Source organism: Elaeis guineensis, chromosome 8 (genome assembly GCF_000442705.2).
Source record: "Elaeis guineensis isolate ETL-2024a chromosome 8, EG11, whole genome shotgun sequence".
Lineage (NCBI taxonomy): Eukaryota > Viridiplantae > Streptophyta > Magnoliopsida > Arecales > Arecaceae > Elaeis > Elaeis guineensis.
In genome coordinates, this window is record NC_026000.2 from 133,227,543 (window position 1) to 133,246,326 (window position 18,784).

The 18,784-nt window shown below is 34.7% G+C and overlaps 1 long non-coding RNA gene across 2 annotated transcripts in view; it reads right to left on the minus strand.

Moving 5' to 3' along the window:
- LOC105049563 (uncharacterized) overlaps positions 1–7,849 on the minus strand; it is an 11,927-nt gene extending 4,078 nt beyond the window's left edge. Inside the window, exons 1-3 of one of the 2 annotated variants that reach the window (XR_012143362.1) lie at positions 7,489–7,849; positions 7,116–7,242; positions 5,724–5,823 (exon numbers count right to left, since the gene is read on the minus strand). This is a non-coding gene — a long non-coding RNA (uncharacterized lncRNA). Of the gene's footprint in view, positions 1–5,558; positions 5,824–7,115; positions 7,243–7,488 lie in introns of both variants that reach the window. The other variant, XR_832806.4, reaches the window with a different exon arrangement.
- Between the last annotated feature and the right edge of the window lie 10,935 nt (positions 7,850–18,784).

Sequence of the window (18,784 nt, forward strand, 5' to 3'; positions counted from 1 at the left end):
TTAGAATTATCTCAAATTAATGTGCTTTCATCAACAATTCAATATTAATATTCCCATAAATCCAATGGGTGATGGGGTGTTTTTTAGAATGAGTATTGAAGTCTAAACGATGCCATCCCAAAATAAAAGTGAGTTTGTGAAATACTACATCGTTGGGTTCAATTTCACATGGGTTAAAAGTGTAGGAACCGAATCTATCCATAAATAATGATTTTTTACAAACCCCAACCCGATTCCACCCGATTTATGTCTTCTAACCGACCGAAACCGATGTTTATTGGATCGGATTGGGTGGGTTTCTTCGGGTTTCAGTTATTTGCTCAGCCCTAACTCCAGCCATCCCGACTAGAGTCAGAATTCAGCAGCAACAAGTAGCATACCTCCAAATCCCCAAGCAAGCAGCATCAAAGTGGATTAAATGACTATGATCATATCTCTTAATTTTAGTTTCTCAAAGAAGACAAGATTCATCTTTGTTTCAATATTTGATAGCTAAAATCTTCCTCCGGTCCTCCAAGCTCAATATCCACAAGACAGCCCTCAAGTTTACATCCACAAGACATTGTACAGTCACCTAACATGAATATCCATCTATGATCTTAAAATCACTGCTTCTGAGCATGTCCATTTGGATTTGCACTAAACCCATGTTAACAACCCAAAGCATCCCAATACTTAACAGGCATGCATTTTTTTTTAAGAAAAAGCTTCCTGAGAATAGCATGCTTCAGTACTGCAGTTAGATAGAGAATCTAGAATACTTGTTAACCTATTACATAAATTTGAGAAATTTATAATTTTTTGAATTATGTGTAAATTTTGAGCAAACAACTAAGTTTCCCTAAAAATGCTACATTGATATAATTTAAGCTTGCAATAACCATTAAGCAATCTTCTTACTTGATTAAATATGGGACTGTTAAAGATGGTCAGGATATTACTTTTCTGCCATCTTTTCAGCAAACAGTCAAGGATTATATATTTGTGGTAACTTAGAATATTAGAAAAAGTTTGTATTAGCACATGGACTTAAATTCAATCACAATTAAGAATAACCTTTTCAATAAACTCAGAGATCCTAGTATTCCTGCCTCAATCCAGACCAACATTTGAGATATCGAGTATCAGACCCATATCGACCAAGTGTGGGTACCGCTATGCTGTATCTCACACAGTCTGACATGGGCAGTGCCCCTAGCATGGCCCATTTTGATCTCCAAAATTGTTTGTTTGCTGTTACTTATGTTTTATTATGCTAATGTTATGCTCTTTAAGTAAGAATAATTCAAGAGTATTGCTTTAAGTGCCATAGTCATGGTTGTTGATATTAAATACGCATTTAGCATAACATGTTTATGACACCACATCACATAACTTGAAATTAAAAATGCATTTAAAACATATGTGTTAAGACTAACAATCTACATGTACATGCAGTTAGGTAACTAGAGATCATGGAATTAATTGTACCAAAGACTACCAAGATACAAAATAAATTGCTTATAAGTAGCACTAATTTTACATGTAATAAGGAAAGAATACATTTATAAGACTATCAAATACCCATGGTGATGATAGACAAATGTAGCCCCTCACCTCAATGCCACATTGAATACCTAGAGGGCTCGTAGATGTTGTTGTTAAGTACCAACCATTTTAAGAAACTGTGGTTGTTTGGGGGGGGTGTGCTTGAATCCTGCAACACTGGATTTCAATACATCTTGGCTCCTTCCTTAGCTCATTCCCACCTTGAAATGGTGGAGAATGAGTTGAAAGCCCAATTCCAAAGTCATCAGGAGCAATGTCGCACTGCTCAGTTTGGTTTGGGGGCAATACAAGCCAGATCTGCCTTGATTATGGCTAAGGATCTAGACCTGGTTTGGCCTGATTCGAAGGCAAACAAACCCTAGGCTGGCAGGGGTCAGTATGCTCGGGATTTTAATCCTCAATTCAAACAAATTTCAGATATAATAAATGAAATAGCCAGATTTGTTATATGTAGTTAATATTAGTCATATTACATATCAAGGTTCATCATCTCGGTACTAAATCCCATACTGGTACCATCCTACTACAATGTTGGTTTGCAATTAGATATGATACGAGATAGCATATTGAGTTTCGATATCGTACGAGACAACATACCAACACAAGACCAGTATGGTACGGGATGGTATAGCAAACCATGATACATATCAAGGGTTTAATCTCAGTAGAGAATGCTATCTCGGTTTGCTTTTGCTATGGTAGTGTAAGGTCGTGAGAGACCAAAACAGTCTTCACGACAGGAATAGAAGGAAAAAAATTGAAACATTGCATCCTAATCCATCTGGACCATCTTGGTGCTTTCCTAGTGTTAGGATGCAATCAAGATAGCTAGGATAGTCGGGAATTCCTGGTTCAAGAGAGAACTAGCATCCTGCATCTGGCTTAGTTTTTAATATTTTAAATAATTAATTAATAAGTAGAAAATGATCCACATAATTTTTTTAAACTATACAATATGCATTAATATCATTATACAGGCTCTGTTTGATTTCAATATCAAGCTTGTAATAAATTGTAGAACAAGCTGCTAACAAAATGTCTAGTTTTCACACAAAACTGGTTGCATTGGAAAAAGTGCCTAATGAAGTCCAATAGAAGGTTAGAGTATCAAATCTTAGTCGACCAAGAAGTGGCATTTGACACTATCATTACCATCATACCAGGACAACATATCTACTTTTGCTTCCACGGTCATCCGAACTACTCAATTTTCTTTCTGCTTTTGCTCCACACTACTCAGTTTTCTTTCTTTACTCATGCTTGTATGGTTAAAGATTATCAGATATAAATGGTTATGTAAGGATGATAGAGCTTATAGTAAAGTATCTGAATCATAAGAATGAACAGGTACAGTATTATATATGAGGAAGCAGAAGGGATTAGAAACAAAGCTTAACCAACGCACTAGTAAGCCCTTTCACTTAGCATACTAGCTGAGGGAGTAGAAGAGGAGTTGTCTAGATGGCATAATGTATCATATCATACTGATCTTCCACCTCCAACTTAATATGAGAAGGTTGATGGAGGAAGGCTTGCACTTCAATGTTGACATCTTAATAATAACAAGGATGGCAAATAATATTGCCTACTTGCAAAACCTTCTATTTGATCACGTGTGGCATTTGAGCAAAAGGTGCAATTGAAAGAATTAATTTCAATATGTTTTTTGGCTTTTTAGTTTTAAACGTGCATCCATTTAAGGATGATGAAATAAAAGTAGTCCTTCAGTGATGTTGAAATTTGTTGGTTTTAAATTAGAAGAAAAGGCAGTATGATAAAACCTTTCCAAAACTGTGTCGTAATTCTTAATCCAATCTTCATGTTAATTGTATGACACTAAATAAAGCATCAAAACCTTAAAAAATCAAAAGTGCCTGACTATTCATCATTTGTGCAACCAGCCTCTAGCATCCTCTTCATTTTTATTACAATCTATCATAAACACATCAAACAAATGCAAAATAATATCAAAATATGTCAAGTTGAGCCGAAAAAATCATGATTCCAATTGTGGGAGTGAGTTTTGTAAAACCTTCCTCAAACCACTCTAGCAGTGTTGCACCAATTCCTTCTCTTAGAAGAAGACAATAAATGAAGATGTTGACAATCCAAGAGTTTGATCCACTTGAGGTTACCTAAAATCAGTTGATGTGATCTTGAGATCAAAAAATATTATACTCTATCATCTTGGCCTGGATCTCTGGACTCATCATAGAAGTTCAAAACTGTAACCAGGAGTTTGAAGGGAAAAAAATTGACTCTATGGCTTGACAATCCCAACGTCTTGTCCAATTAAGCATTCCACCAAAGCTTTCTTAAAAGTTGTATAAATATTTTAAATCCTTTTAAACTGGAAGCATGATGAATCTCCTCATCCTCCAATTTGCTTCATCCAAACAAGTGGACATGTATAAGAACAGAAAATAGAACATTTATCAAAAGTGTTGAAGCATCAATCAAAGAGAAAACAACTCAGGAATCTAATTGAATAATTAAAAAAGGCCTAACCCAACATGAATCTCATTTGTGCATATGGTGAATAGCAACTATTGCCTTATTTATGTCCCACTAATTTGATCTTTGACAACTTAATAATGTTACCTTTGAAGGAACACTAGTTAAATATCATCTCAAAAGTTTAGAATACTAAAATTGGAATCCTATACAAGGATACAACTGTCTTTGTAACTTTTAAAAATCATATTAATGATCTACACCTAGGACACAATGGTTACTAAATTCACAGTAGCTGCCTACTCTGTCAAATATAAAAAATGGTAATCTGCATCTATTCTATGCCATTAAGCAATATACTCTAAAGGTTGCACAGGCAAAAAAAAACTTGCTACATTCTGAAACTTAATAGGTTTTATTATATTAACTTGATATAATATCATTATAATTATGTTTATAATTCTTATAGGTTTAAAAATGTGCTTTAATCATTAAAAAATAAGATTTTATCTGTTTTACTCTATACTGCTAAACCTGACTAGTTTTATGGATTTGGTTGAATTAGTTTTGGGCTTAGCTTAAATAATTGAAAAACCAATATATAAAAAAGAAAGGATAGAATCCTTCAAGGTTCATCTTCAACAATTGCCAACTGATTGGTCTTAGAACACCATAACCTTTCTAAAGATAGTTCATCCTGCCTGATCCTGCACATAGAAAACCCAATTCCTATAAAAGAGTACTTCCATGGCTCCATCATAGAGATTAAAAGATCAGATACAACTTGAGCTTGAGGTAAAATGGAGAGTAATAGCTTTCCTACAAGGGTGGAAAATCAAAATAATTGATTAGCACAAGAAGGATGCCTCATCACAAGCATGATAAAAGTGGGTGTTTGAATATCGGTTTCCACTAAAAGGATTTTGAAAGTTACTGAATACTCAATTCTATACAAGAATTTGTATTCAAATTGTAACAAGTTGTAACTCTATGATAGTTTTCTCACAAGGCTTGTGCATTGCATCTGAAACAGAATGTTACAGAAAATAAATAATTGAAATTTTTTAGGTCCTCACAAAATTGTCTCAAAAAATCACACTAATGAAGTCTTGCATAGGTTTTGAGACCACACTGATTATAAAGTCTTTCTAGATGGTAAGGTGTTTGTTTTCAAGAAAGTTAAACAGATAATAGTTATTGGAAAACAGCATGATAAAGTAGCACAGGCTTAAAACTTACACAGAGAATGACAATATACACCCAACTGTTGTCTAATGACCATTATAAGCATACCCAGAAACCTAAAGTGTGTATGGTACTCTTTAAAGTTTTGGAGCATTCTGAGAGTAAAGACAAAGGATAATGTTCCTGGAAATGGTGGAAAGATCATTTTGTAAGAAGCAGCAGCAAATGGAATATGTGGTACCCTATAGATGCATAAGGAAATTATTGCTTTTATATTGTCCCTTGAAAACTTACCTTTCCTTTTTCATGGAAAAAAATGGGTTAAAAAAGGCAGTCTAATCAGATAGAACTCTAGGACCCTAGGGCTTTACCTGGATATGTATTCCTTTTTTCATACATGAGCCACTTCATATTATAAAAGATTGTAACGGAGTTGCATCATCATTGTCAGCATTTCAATTCAATTGCAACTAGCGATTCATTGTAGACACCAACAACAGTATGTACTGCAAAAAGAAGAGTAAGTATAGTCATACAAAATAATATTTGAAGGCATGCATCATGGAGGCAGATTTCAGGGAAAAGGAAAAGCAGATGTGGAAGATGCAGCTTCAGTTATATGTCCTTGCCCTCCTCCTGGAACCAGGGTAGAGACATCAGCAACACCAATTTATAATACATGACAGATGCTCATGGTGAATTAGCACTCTTCTTTTATTTTATAGTATTGTTGAGTTAGAGGTTTTAAAAAGTCTGGAGGATCAGGCTCTGAGTTTCATGTACTATAATAGATAATCATAACTCCAACACCAGAAAGGTGGTTGATGAAACTTAACAAAAAAGATGACATCACTAGTTCAAATATGAACACAATACCTCCAATGCCTACAAAAGTAACAGGGTTATACCATTCATTTTAGATGAAATATGACAGTTTCACCTGATACAAGAAAACATGGTAAAACAAATAAGATTAAAGTTTCTATCAGCCAATGCCTAGGGTCCATCTTAAACTCACATCTCTTTACACTGGTCATCAATTAATTTCATATAGATAATTAAGGGGAAAAAAGTTTCATGTTGCATGTATACACTATAGTTTTGATTGGCATTACAGCAATAAGGTTGTATGCAAATCTGAAAAAACAGAGGAAATAATTACCAAGTCAGTGATTTAAGTTCTTTATTTTAAAAAACAAAAGGCGAGATTTTAGTGAAATATAAATGAAGGCTCAACCTTGTAAGAGTTGATGACCAAGAGAAGCCATATGTAATTGTTTTTGTTATTATGAATCACACAAAAATACATTAAATAGAAAAGAAAACCTATTCTTTGTAGTGTTGCATGATTGTCATGCCCTTGAATATTATAATTAGGGGGGAAAAATGAAACCAGCAATGTCTTGTGACCTTGGCAACCAAGACTCTTCTAGAATGCAAATGAGCATAATAGAGGCAATATTAGAGGTGATACTAACGTAAGAACACATACAGACTGAAAAATGAGTATGCCAAAGGATGCAAGAGAGTTCGGCCATTCAAGTATAAAATGGTGGCAAACATGCATCAGGTTGGATCTATGCATGCACGTTGAGGGGCCAACAAAGGAAGAAAGATAAAATCAAGGGAAATCGTGAGAACAAAAAAATCTAGCTAAGAGAGAAGATGCAACCCTAATCAATTAAATGGCGCAGAAGCATCCATCAAGCCAGCTACATATAGCTGGACAAATCCCGATGGTTATATATACAATTTAGTTGAAATTCTATTATTTAGAAGCAGCAAAAAGCTGGTCTTCTCAGCCGGATAGGGCTTCTCTTTGTGGTTAGATGTCTCAGAGACTATGTTATTGGAACTAGAGATACGATTCAAAAGCATGGTTTCATCTCTTTAACATATCCGAAGACAGAGTTAGTCAGATATGCTACCTTCTTAGTCGCATGATATTCCAATGATGATCACTTTCGCATCATCTGATTCTTGGGTCATATTTCTTTTCTTTTCCTTTCTGTTTGATGTGATTCTTGGATTGTGACTTTGTTCTTGGTAGAAACCCTAAAACGAAAGAATAGATCGATCAAGAACTCAAGAACCAGTGCCCTACCAAAATTAATCATCTCTCGTATCAAGAAGAAGGAAAAACAAATTAGAAAAACACACACATGAGATCAAGAAATCAATCGATCAATCAATCTATGTTGGGTAGATTGATTCCACATCAACAAAAAGAGCTGATAAAGAGAATATTATCATCAATGGATTGAGGGATAGGATAGGACAGGATGGGATCATCGGAGGTACCCGGTTCCGTTGTCAACGGTGGGTCGAGAAGCGGCGTCCATTCGGGAAGAAGAGAGGAGTGGATCCACCGCCGAGATCCGAGATGGGCTCGGGACATCCGCTCATGGTAATCGAGAGTGATCTCGTAGAACGACGCGGGACTCCCTCCGCCTCCGCCGCCACCTCGACGGAGCTCCGCCTCGCCGGCGGATAGCAAGAGCTTGCAGCGGGGCGATCGCATCGTCAGTTTCCGGCGGCGGCTGTGTTTCTTTTTCTGGTGGTCTCGAGTGGCGAAGGACGCACGCCTCTCGGACTCCGTCTCGCTTTCTCCCGCGAGGTGACGAAAGAAAAATCATGACCGGTTCTGGGGCGACTTCTGGAAACAAATGACGCAGCTTAGCAAGCGGGAAGTGGAAGGAAACAACAGAAACCATAACGATACGTAGCGCAAGACGTGGGCACGTGCCATGCACGCCAGAAGAAAGGACAGCTATAATTTTTTTTAACCTTTCTGTGACCATATCGCTCCTACTCATTGTGCGCTGATCGGTGTAATTAGGTCAAGTCGGATTGGATAGTTAAAAATTCGAACTTAATTTGATTTAAAATATTTAAATTTAAAATTTAAATTAAAATAAATTAAATTTAATATTTAATTTAAATTTAATTTAATAAAAAATAGATAAAAATTAAAATTTATTCAACTCAACTATATATATATATATATAAAATAAATAAAAATAATATTATTAAATATATATATAAATTTAATTAGATTTGTCAGTTTTTGAGTCGAGTCGAGCTCACATAGCTCGCGAGCTACTCGACTTCATTTGCAAGTAAATTTAATATATCATATGTATTATAAATAAAGTCAATAAAAATATTATTACATCGATATTTTAAAATAAAAAATTTGATAACTATATGTTAAGACGATTAAATGGTGGTACATTGAGATGGTTGTAGAATTTCTTATTGATTTTATTTATAATACATATGGTAGATTAAATTATCCAAAAATTTTTTGATGATTAATCCATAGAAAAAATATGTGGCCATTGGCATGGTTACGTTGGTGCATACGATGCGATGCACGTAGGATATTATTTCTTTCTTGATAAACACGTGTGGTTTTTCTTGCATGGATAAATTACATGTAGAGCCACCATATTTATATACAGCTCATGTTCAAACGATCTATAATTCATATGTATGTATGTATGTATGTGTGTGTGTGTATATATATCTGCCACATAGCTTATGAAAAAATTTTACTTTAGCATCTTTCCCTTCAACAACAGTCAACAGCACAAATATTTCCTCAACACCAACCAGAGAAACTTAACCAGTCCTAACCATGATATTCTGAGTTGCGTCAAAGGATGTTATTTTTGGAAATTCATTTAGAATTTTCATCCTTGCCAAAGTTGAAGAAACTTGCAGCTAATGACTTACTGGTTCGAATGGGATTGCTGTATATCTCTTGGTTATTGCCTTTGTTGTAGCGTTGATCAAGACCTCGACTTAACCCTGTTAACTATATTCAAGTCAAATTAATATTTAGCAATTTAAATGTTTCAGAAGAGTTTTTGTCCTTCTTTAAAATTTTCCTTCTTTAAAAGTCGAAATTTTGAGAAAATTTACAAGTAGATGAGTGGCTCAAGGTATCTTAATCTTTCAAAACAATGTTTTTCAATTTTCTTGCTTCAACAAAATATGGGAAATACTCAATTTTCCTATCTTTTTTTTTTTTTCTGGCTTATTTACCTTGCATCTCTTTCATTTTCTCAAAAATAAATAGATATTAATGATAGACTATTTAAACATTTATGCTCTATTGATATATCCCATCCTTTAAGCAAATGAACTACAGTTTGCTTGGCATCAGGTAAGGCTAGAATTAGAATCCAAATCACTGGCATCACCACCCACTGACTTTAAAACATAATGCTCATTGTTATGGACTGCTCTTCGGATTCAGATACCACCCTTGCTTATCCGAGATCCCAATTTTCACCACGGTCTTTTTACTACATCAAATTTAAGACAATTGTTTTAGGAGGGCATTGAGTCTCACAAGGGTCGGAATATTATCTAAATGTTTTTTTTCCTAAGCCTGGATTGGACTAGGAAAGAGTTTACAAACCTTTGATGCCTATTTAATTATAAGAGCCTCAACTCTTATTCTCTAAAGAACTCATTAATTTCTCTCTCATATAAATAGTTATACTTATTTCCCGCCTTCATTTACAAAACAAAACTTAGAAAGAGTGGAGAAATTTTTCAGCAATTTCTTTTTTCTTTAAGATTATAATTTATGACTTCACTAATATAACTTTAAATATTTTAAAATCAAATCCATGATTTTCTTGATGATTTTTTGCAATATTTAGTAATTCTCTCTATTCTATTTTAATAGGACTAATTTAAAAACCATCATTTTTCTTGATCATTCAAATTTAAGCACATGTAATATAGCTAGTTTAATCAAATCAATAAAACTACCAACCCGATGAGTGCTAATTCAAAGCAGGTTATGTGAAAAAGACATGTCGAAACTAGATTGGCATGGCATGTCTTGCACAGATGCAGGCTGCTCCAATGTCATGCTAGATCCACACAATGTCGGGCGTGCAAGTGAATCAGAGTCTGATTCAGATTCTATCAGTTCTTTCTAATATGAAAATTTGACCCAAATCGCACCCTAGTCAACGTGACCAACTGCTAGAGACCAAACTAGGTGCAGTTATTTAATCTCTTTGTTGGCTTCAAAATACCTACTTAACTCTATTAATAATGAAGTGCATAAGAACTTAATTATATATAAAAGTACTCATATTCCAATGGCCACCCGTGTGGCCTTAATCAACTAAAACAAAGATCAAAGTGGTCGGCCTCGTGCACCGCAATAGAGACCTCTGCGAGGGATTCCTCTGACCAAAAACCAGCTTTAAGATGAAAAAGAAAGACTCGTTCCTGGATCACTGAAGTGCACCGTAAAGAGAATAAGAAGAGAGAGAGAGAGAGAGAGAGTCCAAAGGTTAAAATAACACCAAAAAATTAAGAAAAAAAAAAGATCAAGTGGGCTGTGTTTAGAGGTGAAGGTTATGGGTTTAGTCGGTGGCTATCGGATCTCTATCACTTTAGTTAAACTGCCCATAAACAAGGTTGACGAGTCCATAATCTACTATCCTTCAACTAGAGACATTTGCTTGGCTAATAGGGCTGGCTTTATGGGACATCATCCTAAGTTTCGTAATACCATGCATGGATTCTTGTAAGTGGCATTTATGTGAGAAATGCATGGTCAATACTTCTCATCAAAAGCTTTCACATGATATTACAACTTTGTTGACGAATGAACAATATAGTATGGTATACCTTCTTAAATAAAGTACTCATTGCACAATGCTATCATGCTCGGTTAGATGTGTGAGACCAGATCATGGTATCAAAACACATCAAGAATGGGCTTCTGAATTAGTTCCTTGTTCAGCCAGTTAAATATATAGAGATGCGAAAATAATTCATCTTTGTCTCTCATCGACTAACCCTAATGTTCTACCATTACAATCTCAAATATACATACAAGATAAAATGCTTAGTTTTGGAGACATGATGCTAGAATTTAGTAAGCAACTCTTTTCTTTTTTAATAGAATTTATTTTTCTAGTGAACAAGTATCTCATGTTGCATAAGCATACAAACCTAAGGTAATAGAACAAAAAATAATAGATGAAAGGAAAGTTAAAAAAAAAAATCACTAACTATGATGAGGCCAATATATGTGGTTTAGCTGGATTAATCTGTTACCTATAATTCATTTAGTTCATATTCACCACAATTTTAGAGCGAAATACACAAGGAAAAAATGCCTAAAAAATGAAGATAAGAATTAGTCATTTAGAATTTTGGAAAAATAAACAGAAGGACAGGTTGTCAAGGATGACAGACTCGCTTTCTTGAGGAAGCTTATAGATGCTTCAAAAAAATCTAAAGAAAAGCATCACCATCCTCCAACTCTCTCTCTCTCTCTCTCTCACACACACACACACACACCACACACTTCAACTCTTGCTTGAACATCAGTAGCATGTCAGATCTCCTAGATCTGACATGAGTCAAGAGAGAAAGGAGATGTGGCTTCATGACCACTATATATTATATGAAATAACAAACAAAATTTTGTTTACATGAATGATCTGTTGAGATCGATATAATTATGCAATTATAGCTTAGCAAAAGCTTGAGCTCATGATCTTTAAATTGTTCAGATTGGTCCATTTCTTAATTGAGCAAACATATTATCATATCAAGACTAAATTTCTATTCATTTTGTAAAGCCTAAGTATTTGTTTCCTTATTGAATAAACCTATTACAGAGCCAAGCCCAAGCTTCTATGTATGCTTGTGAGAGCAGTTAGAATTGGCTTATTTATGAATCAAGCTTTAACCTGACATTAAGCTTATCCTGTATCTCAATTGGATGAGCTCAACCGACCCACTCACTAAACCAAGAGCAAGCTATTCATAAATAGCTTGGTTCATTTGCAGCTATGAATTCAAATATGTACTCTAGTTGAAATATGAATTTAGACATTTTAATTCCTCAAGAATCTTTAAAAAATTTTAAGAAACTAAATAGTATTTAGAGTAAATTACAAAAACCCCTCTAAAATTTATCTTTATTATATTTACACCTAATAGTTTGCAAAATCTATGCTTACATCCAATTAAATTAACGGTATTAGTGAAACTATTTAATTATCTCATGTAAAAAATTAAAATTGCCCATGATTGGGAGGAGAATGTCTATATTTTCTTATATCCTCAGATGACTTCTATATCATTTAAGGTTATTTTGGTCAATTTTAAAATTTTTTTGATATAATATTTAGGTCCCATTTAAGGTTGGGGTTTGATTGATGTTTTATTAAGTTATGGGTTAAAATATTGGCATAAAAAAAATCTCAAGAAAATAAACATTCGTTTTATAAACTATTGAATGTTAGTATAATTTATCCCTAATCTTAAGGAAGCTTTTGTAATTTACTCTATTATTTATTATATATGATTGGCTTTTTTAGACTAGATTGTACCTTTTATGCACTATATATGTATGCCCATCCTAACATAAATTATGGCAAATTCCTAAGTTGCTTGACGGAGACAACAAAGATACTAAAAATTAGCAAAAATATTTAAACTATTACAAGCAAGATAAAAGTTTTTTAATTTAGAAAAGCCTATCAAAAAAAAATTAACTATTTAAAAATTTGATGTTAAACTAGCATCTGACGCTTAAACAATATGTTGTTAGGTAATTATGAAAAGATGATTCCACAGAAAATGTCCACGTTTTAACTTAGCAAGAATAGGTTACTCTTATTTTCTCTGTCAAAACACACTGCTTTGATTGAATTACCATGCCTAGCTCCAAATGATTGCACACATTTAACTCATAGCACACTATGGTCAATAGACATGTATTAGTAAACAATGCATATATTAGTAAACAATGCACTATTTAAAACCATATTTAAAGTATTTTATAGTAGTTGTGAGGGCAAGAGTACGATGATCCAATAGAGTTAAAAATAGTATCTGTTCTATAAAAATTATGAAAACTTATGTTCTATGAGCAAAATGAGAGTAGACCTTTCTTTCAAAGCAGAAGATGGAATTGCAAGAAACTAGGACAATCTAAAATAATGCTTGTAGCAGAAATATCCTACAAATGAGTGATTCCATGAGTAGAGTTTACGTGCTCTTTGTTAAAGCAAATATGTTATTAGTGGAATTATCGGTATGATTTGTCGTTAAGTAAAAATTCTTTTTTTTTTGAATTATAGCCATCCACCTACTTGTTGTGGATCAATAATATGCAATGTGCTAGATATTTATAATTTGTGGATAATTGGTGCAAATGCAAATCATGTTTTATTTTGAAAACTTCTGTTTTTCTTTTTTTTTGCTAACTGCTCTTAGGTGGTATTCACCAAAAGCATAAGAAAAATAGGCATGAGGAAAGCTACGCTAGGTGGCATAGTTAAGCTAGAATATTCTATATAGGATTTTATTTATCTATTAAAATCTTATGCTTACATTGAATAATTAGAGATGTTTGGTTGCTTGTCTGGACTAATCTAAAAATTTAGAGTACATTATCCATTTTTTCTAGGATGTTTTCCTTGGACAATGAAACTTGACATATGATTAACTAAATAACTTTCACCAAATTTTCCCAAATTGATGCATATATTAAAGCTATTAAGGGAGATCCAGATTTTATTTCAAGGTAAATGTTAATAGATGCTACAATAGCTGTCCATTAAGATGCTTACCTTTGTTATTCTCAAGTTTTATCCCCATTGGTTATCTTACTATAGTTGATTGTATTTTTTCAGTTATCAAATTTCTTGCGAACTGTATTTCTACTATATCTCCAAAACTTTTCATCTAAATCTCTGGCTTGTGGTGCATTATACGAATTCCTTTTTTTTAATAGTCATTGGAACTGGTTAGGACTATTCAATTTAAGGAAGATGCTTTTTTGGCCTTGTTACATCCATATAAAAAGTGCTTAGTCCTCCAATGTTTGCTTGACATGCAACTTAATATTCAGCTATCACGTGTATCAGATGGATTCATGTAGGTCATATCAACCCTCTTATATTAGGGTTCGGATTGTATCTTTCATGAGAAAGAATGATTGATCTTCTTTCGTAACATTGCTGTTAGATCGTGCTCCATACAGATCTTAAATATTCAAATCTTGCTCATTCGTAGACTATATGGATCTTAATGTGATGATTGCATGATCCACCATTGGTTTTGTGTGAAGGATGGTGAATCCTTCTTTTGCGAAAGATACAATTCGTATGCTCTTTGAATCACGTGGCAGGAAGCTTTTTCACGTACAAAAAGTAGGCACCCACAACATTGACCTTAATTTAATCACAAAGAAGAAATTTGAATTCCTTTTATCCATAGTCTTAACCACCAAATTTTGTTCTTAATTTTAATTTTTTAAACTAATATTTTGCATACTCTACCAATAAATGTCCATTCAAACTATTTTTATAGTAATATTTCATGCAGTGTGATATAAAAAATATTGAGTTTGGATTGAGTTATCCATGAATTCTGCAATGGTCGGTGGTTGTACGTACCATACACCATTAAAAAATCTTTATGTATCGTATGTAGTACAATAAAATTGACGTAGAGTGCACCATCCAACCACATTGGAACACATAACTATCACTTTCCAATGCATATTTAATAGTATATTTAATACCTGTAGTTTCATTTTTTCGTTTAAAATTCTGAATGATGAAAATGCTCCCCCTCTTTTGAAAAAATTATGACATTCTGTAGTCATATTATGATATCTTATGGTCAAATTATAACTTTCTGCACACAGGATGTCATAAGTTTTCTTATAGAAGTCATAAAGACAGAAGGATCTTTTTATCATTGAAAATTTATAATTTTTTTAAATGACAAAAATATCCCTCTTTCTTTATGACACTCTGTGTCCAAAATGTCATAATTTGACGGCAAGATGTCGTAATATGATCACATGATGTTATAATTTTTTCAGAAAAGGAGAGATATTTTCATCATTCAAAATTTCAAACGAAAAAAGGATCTACAAGTATTAAATTAGGGGTGGCAATTGGGTCAGGTTAGATCATATACGGGTAGGATTAATGCACGCAGATTGGATCAGAAAATCGTCAATTCAAACTCGATCTGTTTATTAAACAGATCAAAAATTTAAATCTGAATCCAACCTATTTATTAAACAGATAATCTAATCCAATTCATTTAATCTATTTACTAAATAAGTTAAATTAGATTAAATAAATTAAATATGTTAAACGGATTAAACAGATGGGGTTAAATAAGTCAAAAATAGATAAAATAGATTTTAAACAGATCTTTAACAGATTAAATAAATCAGATTAAATGGGTCAGAAATAGATTAAACAGATTAAATGGGTTAAATAAGTTATCTGACTCAATCCAATATGAATATTAAAAAGATTAAATAGATTAAACGGATTAGATATCTAAAATTTAAATTCGATCCAAATATTAATGGGTTAAATAGATCGATTTGTCTATGATATAAATCTGTTTAGTCTAAATCTAAATCTATTTATGACGGTTCGAACATAAATTGGATTGACGAGTTAGATTATATTTTATTAGCTTTATATTAAATTAAATGTGTATTGAAAATTGATGGCTATATGGTTTAATTAGATGGAATGATGTATTTTTTTTGCACCGGATGGGATGTACAAAGGATCACCGGATACTATTATATGATGCTCTCAGTCACGTACAGAATGGGTTACACACAATCTGTACTATTCCCTGAGGATCGTAGCTTTATGATTGGAGCTGAAGATTCTAACTCAAAAACATTAGACAGGACCGGAAAGTTTTAAATGTTTGATTGTTCTGTAAGGGTCAATTGACGTCCAATTAAGTGGTAACAAATGTTCTAAAACATCAAGGACATTGTTCCTAATGTTTTGCAAACTCTGAAGCTTAGAGACTTGCAGCATTTTTCTTTTTCCCCCTTCACATGGCAAGCCGACTCCTGCCATTCTATTCATCTGGAGCAAATGATCAGCTGAATGACTTACACAAAGGCAGATGATGATCACATGGGAAAGAACAAATGATGAGTTCATATAAAGTCTCGAACTCTTTGCCAAAAACGGATATTAAATTGAAATCCCCGTTACAAAACTTCTCTTAATTTCCGACCATAGCATTATATATACGGAGAGAGAGAGTGTGTCAAACTAGGCTACATTCGAGCGGCTGCTCAAATCTAAATTGGACGATGCATGTCCCACGTCAATAATTCAAATTATTAAATATAATTTATTATTTTTAAATTATTTTTATATCAAAAATTATATGATTCGAAAATATATACTATATACAGTAAATGATACAAAATAAATAATATAAATAATAATAAATTATTTATATTTTTTTGATATTTATTATATAGATTATGAAATTTTAAATTATACATAATTTTTTTGTATGTAAGTAATTTGAAGATGATAGATCATCTCACGCTATTGCTGTAAAATTTTTATTATTCAATATAATCAATCGGATCCGAGGAAAAATTTATTTAAGTGTAGTCAAATTTATCATCCTCTTTCTCTCTCTCTCTCTCTGTGTAAAAGCACATTCTCTACTTGCAAGTTGCAAGCAAGACAGCCAACCGAATAGACCCAAGGCTGGTATATATTTGTCTTCCCAGAATCTACAGCTGAAACTGAAGACGGTACTGGAGGCATACCCAGTACTGTAGCAAGCATACCAGATTCAACAGCCATTTTGGAACGTTAGAAAATGATCGAATTAAAGGAAGAGAGAGAGTGTGTGTGTACAGCAGTAGAGGTAATAAATCCAACGGAAGCTGTCATCACATTCACTTGTAACCCCACTTCTCCACCCCATTGTTCCCGTAACTCACATATACGAGGTTGAGGTTAATTGCCAGCCCCGGCAACCTCAACGCCCGGAGCCAGGAGCGGAAATGTCCCCCACCCGCACGTCCCATCAACCAAATTAAGGCAAGGCGGTCCCATAAATTTATTTATATTTTTTAGAAGCACGGCGTGGGTGCCCGTTTGGGTGAGGTTTGCGGGAGCCGGATGTGGGCCGAGCTGGCGGGGTACGAAAAGGCCGTCAACGGCGACGACCGCAGTGCGGAGCGGGCCACGTCAACGGACATCGTCCAACGTGGTCGGGTGGCTTACCTGTCAGGCACTTACATGCTGACAGTCCCCTCGATACCCGAGCTCGCACACCCCTCCATCCCCCTCGCTCTCACTCCTGTTTTTTTTATTACTACTTTACCCCACTTCCCTCCTTTTGCATGGAGAACATCCCAATACCCGGATATTTCACCGCACCCTGGTCCTCCCCCCTCTCTCTCTCTCTCGCTACACCCGGTGAAAGAAGAAGAACTGTTGAGGGAGTAGCTGGAGAATTATTTTAGTGCTACGATCGATTCATACGCTAAATGGAGGAGAAAACAAGACGGATGTGCCGCCATACCGGCGTACACAGCACCGGCGGGGATTACGGCAGGAATTGAAGACCCGGCACACCGGAACGGCGCCGGAGAGGTTGGCTAGTTATCAGCTTGGTAGGTTTTGTAAAAGAAAGAACATGATAGGGATGACATCATCGTTCTCAATATTAGCCATGAAGCTATAAATGGTCTATAGGGGTTGGTTGGGTGTGGTTTGGAAGCTGGACAAGCTGTTATCCAAGTTTCTCACTAGACATTATTGATACAGTCCCCGCTCCTTCACACTCCTTCTCTGTGAAGGAGTGATATGTAACCAGAGGGCACAACCAGAATCGAGAATGTTCTAGCTACTTCCATGCGTACATTTTAGAGATTAACGCGTACACAAGACATAAATTACACAAGAAAAGCCTAAAACGTAGCATGACTTTGATTGTTAGTTTTAACATTATGTTGTTCTTCTCATTGACAAGTGCTATATATTACTGTTTGAAGTCACTTCAAGTGCATAGATCCTCGCAAGCACACCGTAGCCAAAAACAGACTTGTTTAGGGTGTAATCTATGAAGCACTATGTTTTGTTACACATAAAATATTAAGCATTATGTCTTGCAAGCGCAATATAAACATCGCCGCTGCAAAATAAACGCAAAGCAGTGGGAGTTGCCCTTCCTCATACTATCTGTCGCATAAAATTACACAGGCATCATCTCGTAATTTGGAGTTGTTTCGTTCAAAGCGCATGAGGCTTCGGATGGGTCATTCTTTAATTGGCGCAGGCACGAGGACTTGGATATTTTAATTTTGCAGCCAGACATACGGTTTAATTACAAAGTTAGGAACATATCTAGTGCATCATATCATTGTCGATGTTTATTTTCAGTTTAATTCCAATAGTAATATTTATTTTCAACAGTACCAGTCAAAGAACCGCATCGATCTGATGATACACTGAGTCCACGCGCATGCTAGCAGGCCAATGGGAGCGCAACTAACGTGCACCAACCAGAGGAAGAGCTACCGTCAACCGAGTTGACCACACGGCTTCCCCCCCTGCTGCAGACTCGACCATCTGCCCGCCACGAATCGGCGTTTGATGGAGGCGTTGTCGCTTCTACTTCGAGATTACATTTAAAATTAATTACTACGTCTCCATACGAAACGAATGGGAAGAGAGAGAGAGAGAGAGGGAGAGTAAAGGACGGAGTAGAGTAGATCCCGTACACTACTGGG